The sequence below is a fragment of the Protopterus annectens genome, chromosome 10.part0, assembly GCF_019279795.1.
Source record: "Protopterus annectens isolate FY-2018-M chromosome 10.part0, PAN1.0, whole genome shotgun sequence".
NCBI lineage: Eukaryota > Metazoa > Chordata > Ceratodontiformes > Protopteridae > Protopterus > Protopterus annectens.
The window spans coordinates 688,322,441-688,332,041 of NC_056744.1; positions in this window are offsets into that span (position 1 = coordinate 688,322,441).

Sequence of the window (9,601 nt, forward strand, 5' to 3'; positions counted from 1 at the left end):
GTAGTTTGGAAAGTAGCAGTTCACTAGTGGTGGGTTTTCCTTTTTCTGAGTATTCCTCCAAAAGTCCAAGTCTAGGGTGGATGCTATCAGGAGAGATTTAAGGTTTGTATCTGTCATAATTTAAGATCACCAAGGGTGAGGGTGAGTCTTAAGGACCATGGGTAGATGTCCATGGTTAAACAAGTACTGATAATGCTAAAAGCATAGTCTCTGTCCCTCAGGTTTTGATGAACCTGGTTGGTAAGATTTTAGCAGTGGCCTTCAGAAACTAGAAGAATTAAAATACATAAGTAAATGCAGCAGTTTCGTGAAATTTAGTTTCCCATAGCTAAACATCAGTAAACTTCTTAGACATTACTATCACTAAACCTGCAAAAGAAGGATAATTATGTAATGACCTGTATCATAAATCCACCACAGTAAACCTATTGCTACACAGAAATAGCATGCACCCCTTCAGGACAAAAAGAAACATCATCAAATCCCAAGGCCTCATGATAGTCAGAGTCATCGAGGAACTTTCCACATTCACAAAAACATCATCGATCGAGAAAAGGATTGCATGGCTAGAGACTTCAGCAATAGACTAATCCTACAAATATAGTTGACCCCATCATCAGAAGCAAAATCAATAAGGAAAACCTAGTAACTAATGATGATATCACCTTACGCCACATCCAAAAAATCATTAAACAGAAAGAACATGACAAATGGAACACCAGTATGATGCTAACTTTCTCAATAGACTGCCATGAACTCAAAAAAGTGATATTTGACAACTGGTACATAATCATTGAAAACAACACCTTAAACAAGATACTCCCACCCAGAACAACCTTCACCATCCACAGAAACAAAAACATCCATGACTACGTAGAACAAAGTAACCACCTGGCTACAACAAATGAAAACCAACAACACCCAAGCACCTTTCCATGTGACCTCCCCCCAGTTGCAATTGCTGTAAAATTATATACGGAAATGCATCTTTCCACTGCCCTAACAACAAGAGAACCTTCAAGATCAGCTGTTCCACCAAGTGCTGCACAGACAAAGTAGTCTATAGGGCCCAATATCAGAAATGTAAAGCATTCTACATTGGCAAAACTATTAACAAATGGAAAATCTTGGCACGTCACTTCATGGATATACAGCAAGGAATAACCTCCAACCCCATGGGCAAGCATGCCAGCAAAAAACCCATACACTTTCTCATCATTGATAGGACCACTGACCAACCATTCCAGGGTAACACAAATGACAAATTGGAAAAAAGGAAACCAGAATGGCAGGTATGACATGTCAAACAAACCCCAGGACTTAACAGCGCAAAGTCCATCAATTGCAGTCTGAACCTCAGAAAACTCAACCACCACAAAGTTTACTGAACTTGGGACATTAAAGATTTGTTTTGTAAATTATTTCTTTTCTGATTAGTCCTTCCATTATTTGTGTGTTCCTATAATACAAAATGGTCCTATTACATTTTGTCACTAGTATGCATGTTTAATATCTTTGGTAATATTTTACTATCAAGGTCTTTTTTAAACTTTAAAACCCATAGATGCATTTTTAGAACCAGATTTCAATACTTCTACTGCCCGATTTCACAATACTGTCATATTGATTAGCTCAATAATTAATCTACTGTCTATCACCTTATTCACTTTAACACTCATTAAGCAAAGTCAAGTTCCAAATAAAATAACAACCTAAAATTAAGAATTGAGTGTCCCTGAAACAAAGACTAAGCCTTAACTCTGGCAACGATAGTGAGACACCAGTTGACTTACACAGATGCCCCACCATGCAAATATTAGATGGCACTCATAATGATGGAATGGCACTTTTTAATTTGCATAGTTGGCCCACAATATTACTAATCATTCACGCTCTTTACACACCCGGATATCTCCCACCAAGAAAAAAATAGTTTTTTAGGAATGCTCTTAGAAACACTTTTAACTTCATATTAATACTAAAGGCTGAAAGGTCATATGCAATACTTCCCAGATTTAAAAGCACTCTCTACCCTACTGTCTTTTGAATCCCACCCTTCAAATAATTTTCCTAAATTACTCAATCTAACTTTTTTATTCCCACTTAGCCACCACTCCGCACTCCATACATTTGGTCCCATCTCCGAATTCCTTCAAACAATCTCTTTGTGTGTAAAGAAACATACAGCAGCTCACTATTTAAGTCTAAATACCTGTATAATCCCACGAGTACTTACTGTACACCAGCCTACTCTCCACACTATGTTCCCCCACCTCCAGATTACACAATAAACTTAAGTTTTTCAGGAACTTGGCTTAACCAAAAAATCTCAGACCGATTCAAATATTGGCATCCCCAACTAATAAACTCACTATAACAATAGACTGACACTCTGCACCTTAACTCAGCGTAGCTGCTCTTTCCAGTTAGCTCACTGATTCCAAACATTTTTAAGCTATTTTGAACTTAATATAATTAAACTGACATATAAGTTGTAACTGAGCAACATAAACAATAAACCAAGCCCTCACCACACAGCCCTTAATTCTGCTAATAAAATGACCCAATGCCAACTCACCATTAATTACTAATTTTAAGTTAATAACAGCACAACTCACAAAGCACAGGAGAGCTCCCTCTATGGTCACTGTGGACTGACCTTCCTAGCACCCTGCTGGTCCACATTTCCCCCTCACGACCCTATTTAAAAATCATAATACAACTCAGCAACTCATATTAACTAAAACTTCCCAAGCCAATTCAACTACGCTCTTTCTTTAGCATACCTAAAAGATACTTAGCACCCTGACTAGACTCGGAGACTTTTTTTGCTTTTTTGCTTTTAGTGTAATTCCTTTCTTATCATTGGCTAAGTTTGACTGTGTTCCCTCACCTAACAGGTAATTCTGAAGAAGCTGGTTCAGCATTAGCTTTAGCTGAAATAGCATTTAAACATACCCTTACCACATTTGTGTAACAAGATAGCCCTCATTGCTAAAAGCTGTTTATAAGTTAATCTCAGTTTTAACTACAACCAACAGCTGTACACTCATACTATTTTATACCATTACCAAGACCTACATAACTGAGAAACACTTACAAAAATCTCTGATATGTAAAATGAGAACAGACATGACAACAATGGAAAGAAAACTTTTGTGCGGTGTCTACTTTTTAGTTATTAATAACATTATCATGATTTAAAACCACTCCATACACTCAGCACCATGAGTAGACTCAGCGAGTTAGTGCTTATATTCTTATTTTTTACCCTAGGCTAATTCAAACTGATTTCCCTCTCACAGCAGGCAGATCTAAAGAAGCTTTTTAGTGAATGCATTAGCAGAATCGTTTTTCTTACAATAGACATGATAAGCCTTCATGTTTTTATAAAAGCTACTTAAAAAGTTAACCAACATCTTAAACTTTAACCAATGGCTCTTCATACGAATGATTTAATATCATCATGAACATATAAATCACAGGGCCTACGGGACTGAGAAACAACCACAAGTCCCAAAATCTCCAATTTAAAATCGGTCCTCAGTTGATAATAGAGTTAGAAACGTTTTTACCAAAGATGATACAGTAGATTTTTACATTTAGATAAAACCTAACTCTGGGCACATAGTCCTGAACATGGGGAATGTTATGGACTCTTATTTACTATTTCTGGGTAATCCCAATCTTAATGGCTGCTTTTAATTTTTTGACTGATCTTATGTTTTAATTAATATAAAATGTAATAAAGGAGAGAACTACAACACCACAAAGCTTTGGCACCATTTTACAACTTAGCATAAAATGTCAATCACTAAACAACTCCCACTGTGATGTCATAGCACAATTTAAATGAAGCTACACCAGCCTAACATTACATTGTAAACTGAGCTACGCTAATCTGCCTGAAGAACCAACCTGAATAAAGAACTTGAAAGCTCCAGAGTTTTTATTTGATTTATTGGAACCTGTTCATGAATGTTCTCAATCCAAACCCACCTGATTCTTGATTATAACTTCATCTTTATCCAGCCAGCAAATCCTACAGAGATTAACACAGGATGCCAATACTGAAAAGAAAACCTCACAGAGGTACACCAAGGATTTATATGGTTATGTAGGTTACGTGTCATTTTTCTTTTTAAATCCTGACACTTCTTATTAGCCTTTAAACAGTTTGCAAGTCACTCAGTGTTTTATGTATTTAGTACATATGGAAATATTGCTTATTTTCATAATTACTAGCAAACAACTAGACATATTTCCAGTATAGTGTGATACAAACCAACACTGACAGTGAATGTCCTGTCTCCCACATTGGTGGTTCATACATACTCTCAACTGTACAGATTTTTGCAGAATGTCCAGACTTTTGCTTCATCTTTTTGGTCCATTTTTCATAAAATTGTGTTTTTCTGGCAAATTAGTGGCAAATCATTAAAGACTAAAGTTAGAAAATAATGGCAGACATTTGAGTTTCAGATTTCATACCCTTCAGAAAATATATACTAATGCAAGACCTGTTATTCTATCAACTTTCTAAGTTTGTAAGAGCAATATTAAAAAAATGTCCCCATTTTTGGATCTTTGTCCCACTTTTATTTATGGCTTTGTCCAAATTTCTTGCTCTAAGAGGTTGAGAGGTATGGTTTCATACCATACACCTCAATAACAAGTAGGTCTCTCAGTCATGAAAATACAAACATAAATTTGAAAATATGAATAATATGGCAAATAAAGATTAATTTCTCCACTGCAGGATATCCAAGAATAACAATCTTAGTGTAATTTTTCCTTGCACTTTCTAATATTGCCCATTACTATTAGCTTGTAAGTCACTTAGTTAAAGAAGCCTGACACAAAAAAAAGTTTTGGATACCATAAGGCTGTATGGGCATGAACTGAAAGAATACAAAAAGGCATTATAGGCTTGAGTGAGTTGCACACCAATAAGGAACTGTGCTGTTGGAAAGGCTGTGTTTGTGAATATAAGATAAGGCTGGGCAGTATCATGTACCCCAGTAAAATAAAGCTCAAATGAAAGTATGGAAACCTAGTAAAATTATTATAAGACAAAGTGAGTTAATTTGCAAATGCTTCCTAAAGAAATGTCAGAATGACAAACACTAAACAGTTTAATAAGAAATGGAAATATACCTAAAAGAATTGTAAAGTGAGCATGCCAGACTGTTGTGTTCTGACAAGCACTGTTGAATTGTTTCAAACTGTTTTGTGCGTATTGCTGAGGAGTTATCTAACATAGCTATATCTACTGAAAGAGCATAATAAATTTTCTAATGTACCTAAATTCATAAGATGTGCTGAAAAGTCCCTTTGTAATACGGATTTTATGAACTATGTTCTAACAGAAGTAACAGAAACAGTTCTAAGCTTTCTCAATCTAAGAACAGTTGATCAAAAGGGAATCAAAGCTGGTAGCTGAAATGTATGTTTAGATCTAAACCTTAACAAACTGCTGGAAGTATTAACAGCTGCCAGTCAAAATACTGCCTACTAAGGCAATGGAAGGTAATGCTTTACAGACAAAGCTCATGTTTGTATATGCTGATTTCACATATACAAGAAAAGTAAAACATCTGAAAAATTTAAAGGATGGTTGTGTTTCTTGTACAATATAAGGGATGATAAAAGTACTGTTTAGGGACATTCTGCTAACCAGTGTTACTGGAAAGAAAAAGGCTTTGCCTGAAAGCAGTTGCAATATATGGTGTTTGTGCTTCCACCAATGTTGTTCAATTCTGTGAAAAGCCTAGCAAATTAAAATGTGCTTCCTGATTGATTTATAAAGGTCTTTTTTCAAATTTACTTTCACTACCAAATTGTGAATGAGCTGTAAGAGAAGAAGATGGGAACTATATACTATAAGAAAGACTGATAGAATTGCATTGCGGATTTTGACAGTAACAGGCACTGAAAGAACTCTATAGAAAACTGCACAATTGCAAACTAACTCTTGCCTGCTGTGATATTTTGAACCAAACACAATCTGAGGTGTTGATAACTGATTATGTGCACAATCTGAGGTGTTGATAACTGATTATGTGCATGTCATCAAGTTCTGAAACAATTGGAAGGTCTGCCTGAAAAAGTTAAAACCTGAGAAAGTAGAAAGGGGGATTCATAATTGTATGTTGTAGAAACCTTATCTTCTACATTTAATTGCATTGCTATGGAACTTGTGGGTTAAAAGTCTATTGAAATTTATTGTGAATTTACAAACTGATTTTACTGAAAATTGAAATGAAAAAGATGAAATACACAAAAGAAATATTGTGCTGAGAATAAAGCTGCGATGGAATGCAAAAATGCATTAGATTCTGTTGAGATATATCAACAAAAGGTGAGTGAACCATCACACAGGCAAATCCAGTGATACAGCAGCTGAATCCAACATAAAAAATAAAATCATTGGAAACCAGGGCAGAGTGAGCTGAGATCCTTTAATAATTCCAAACAATTTTTGCTTCAGCGTACCTTGAAATTTCTTGGAATCATTTTAGTTCACTCTGTGTACCTGGAAAATTGTTTGGAATTATTAAAGGATTTCAGCTCACTCTGCCCTAGTTTCCAGTGATTTCTTTTTTCCTATTGAGATATATCAACATAAGTTTCCAAACTAAAGTGACGAAGACATCTTATTACAATGTTGTGGCACAGAAGAATAAGTTCGCTTTGCATCATAGTACCCTGATTTGCAGATGTAAATGGGTCTTTTTTCAGGCTCAGGCTGGTGTTGCAACTTTTCAGAAGGAACTTAAAACTTTGCCCAGGGGTATCAATTATAGCACTAACAGGTGTAAAATAATGCTGAATAGCAGAATTTGTTTCTGAAACTAGAAAGGTAACGAAGCTATGGAGACTTTCCCAGAGAATATGTTTGTAGAACAATTGGGCATCCAGCAGGAAGTAATGAATAAGGCTCTGCAGGAAAAGGAAAGGGCTTTATCTGAGATTTGTAATTCCAGACCTAGAGATGCTAAGAGGATTGAGACAAGCAATGCTCTGGCTTTAAAATTAAAAACTAATCTTGATGCAATGATGTTGGAACAGGCAGTCTTTCAAAAGAGTCTGACCAGTAAAAAAAAGGAGATCAAGCAAGTACAGAAAGCTGCAGCTGCACTTGACAAAGTGAAGCAAAATAAAAAACTTGAAAGTTCTAAGCACACTGGTACAACTTACATAAATGAATATGTGGCTGCATTAAAATACAGTCTGGATTCTCTGAAGAAAGAGAATGAAACATTAAGGAAAGACTTAGAAGGTATACCAAAAAACTCAGGCTAGATGACTCCAAAGAGAATTAGAGACTATTCCTTCCAAGCACAGAAAAGTGACAGTAGAGTATGGGAATGATGGAATGGCTAATAAAAGAACTAAGAGAAACTGTGCTTGAACTTAAAAAGGAAAAGATCACTTTCAGCTCCGAGCAAATATTCAAACAAGAGCTTTGAAGGCTGAAGTGGAAAAGGATTCCATGTGAACAGCAGTGGACTATAGGTCCATCAGTCCTGAGAGATAGGTGAGTGCCATTCCAAAGAGACAAGCGATGGCCTCCTTCTCCCTCAACCAACTGAAAGGTAGTTGAGTTCAGTTCACCAAATCCAGAGTGATGGAGATGAGCATCTCACAGCATCCAATGTTGTGATGCAAATGATCCTGGAGAAGCCAGCGGGGGCCCAGAGAGCGTTCTCTTTTCTTTGTAAAGGGCAGGGTTCCCTAGAGTATGAACCTATGAAGCTGACACTGGGTGTTTACAGAGAAGTAAAGATGACATCTTATAGGATATGCAAACTGATGATGCAGTTCTTGACCTAAAAACAAAGTGTGACCCTATACAAAATAAAAATGAGCTGATAAAGTTGGCTTTCCGGGTTAATAAATTAAAAAAAAAAAGACAAGGTACACTGAGGTCTGAGGCCTAGAAGAGGAATATTCAGTTTGGTTGCTGAACATAACTCAGGAGATTTTAATTTGAAAGGAAATTATTCTTTAGAGATAAGAAATGGGATCAACATTGCCTTGATATAGTAAGACCTTAATAAGTTTAATATTAATGGCTGCCAAAAGAACAAGTGCTAGAAAATGTAACTAAAAATAAAAAAACAACTGTAACTGAAGTATTGAATATTGTAAAGCAGATAAAAGCACTATAGGTGAGATCTTTATAAAAGGAAAAGAAAAAAAATTGCATAGAATTAAATGGAATTTGAGGGAACAATACATAAAGAATAATATTCAAGAAAAGGAGTAAAATTTAAGAGAAATTAAAAACTGAGCAATTTATGTAATGATGGAGTGAATAAAAATTGTTAAAAATAAATCATATAGGTATACTACATGAAAATAATAAAATAAACATTATTTTAGTTTATTTTCTTTTCTGTTACTATTATATGTACCTGTATCACTTTTATAAAAATGATATGTTTAATAAACATGTTAAAAAATGCATGAGCGCTAACTAGTATAACTTAGTTTACTTATGACTCTGTACATGATAATGCATCTTATTGCTTTAACTCACTGTTATTTCAACTAGTGTGTATTCAAAGTCTTCCCTATAAAAGCCACTGACCTCTTAGGACTCCCTACATAACAAATGTAATAAATTGTGTAGTATGCCGACAGAAGTGGGTACCAGGTGAATAGAGAAACATTTGCTGTTTCTCAATGATTTTTTTTTCTTCTGAATGTCAGTCAATGTATTGTTTGTGGATTTTTTCTGAGGTACTACTTATGGATTTTTTCTGAGGTACTGCTTGTGGATTTTTTTTCTGAGGTACTGCTAATGGATTTCTACCCCCATCACTGAGCTCCATATAGACTCATTTTTTCATTCCAGTGGTAAAGAGCCATCCCAATCATTCTCCAACCAATGCAAGAGTCCTACAGGCCATTCATTCCTAGGTTGGAGCAAGATCTCAATGGCCTGTTTGTTCCCTTAGGAGATAAGAAAGTGGAGCTAAGGATAAATCATTATACTGCATGTGCAGTCTGTAACTACCCAGTCAAACCCTTCCTTTGCAATGTCTGTGGCATTTGCTATAGCTGCCTTCTAGGGAGAACAAAATAATGAAAGATGGATTCATAGAAACTCACTCTAAAGGAAACAATTAATTGTTTGTACCATATTCTAAGATTATACAATTTTAATTTATCAGCCATATTCAGTTATTCAAAAATAGCAAAAGAACAAGAGCATAAAATAACATTGTTTAATGATATTGCTACATTGTATATATGTGTAATGGAGGGCTATTATACTGGGTGAATCCTGGGCACCTAGCAGTTTAACCATCTTTGCTAACTATAAGCCATATGGTATAAACATTAGCAAATGGTGGTATAACATAAATTAATACATTCAATTTTCTAAAACTATACTTTTGTCTAATAAAACAATCCAATATAATGATTAATTACAGAAACTTGCTAAGTTGTTATTGTATGTTTGTGGTACGTTAACTTGATACACTATGTATGCATAGCTAATCTACATATTAATACACTACACTCAACTTTCTGCTTGGGGAAACTCTCACATTTAGTGGTGCTTTTCATAAATCAGCCAAGAAGGATA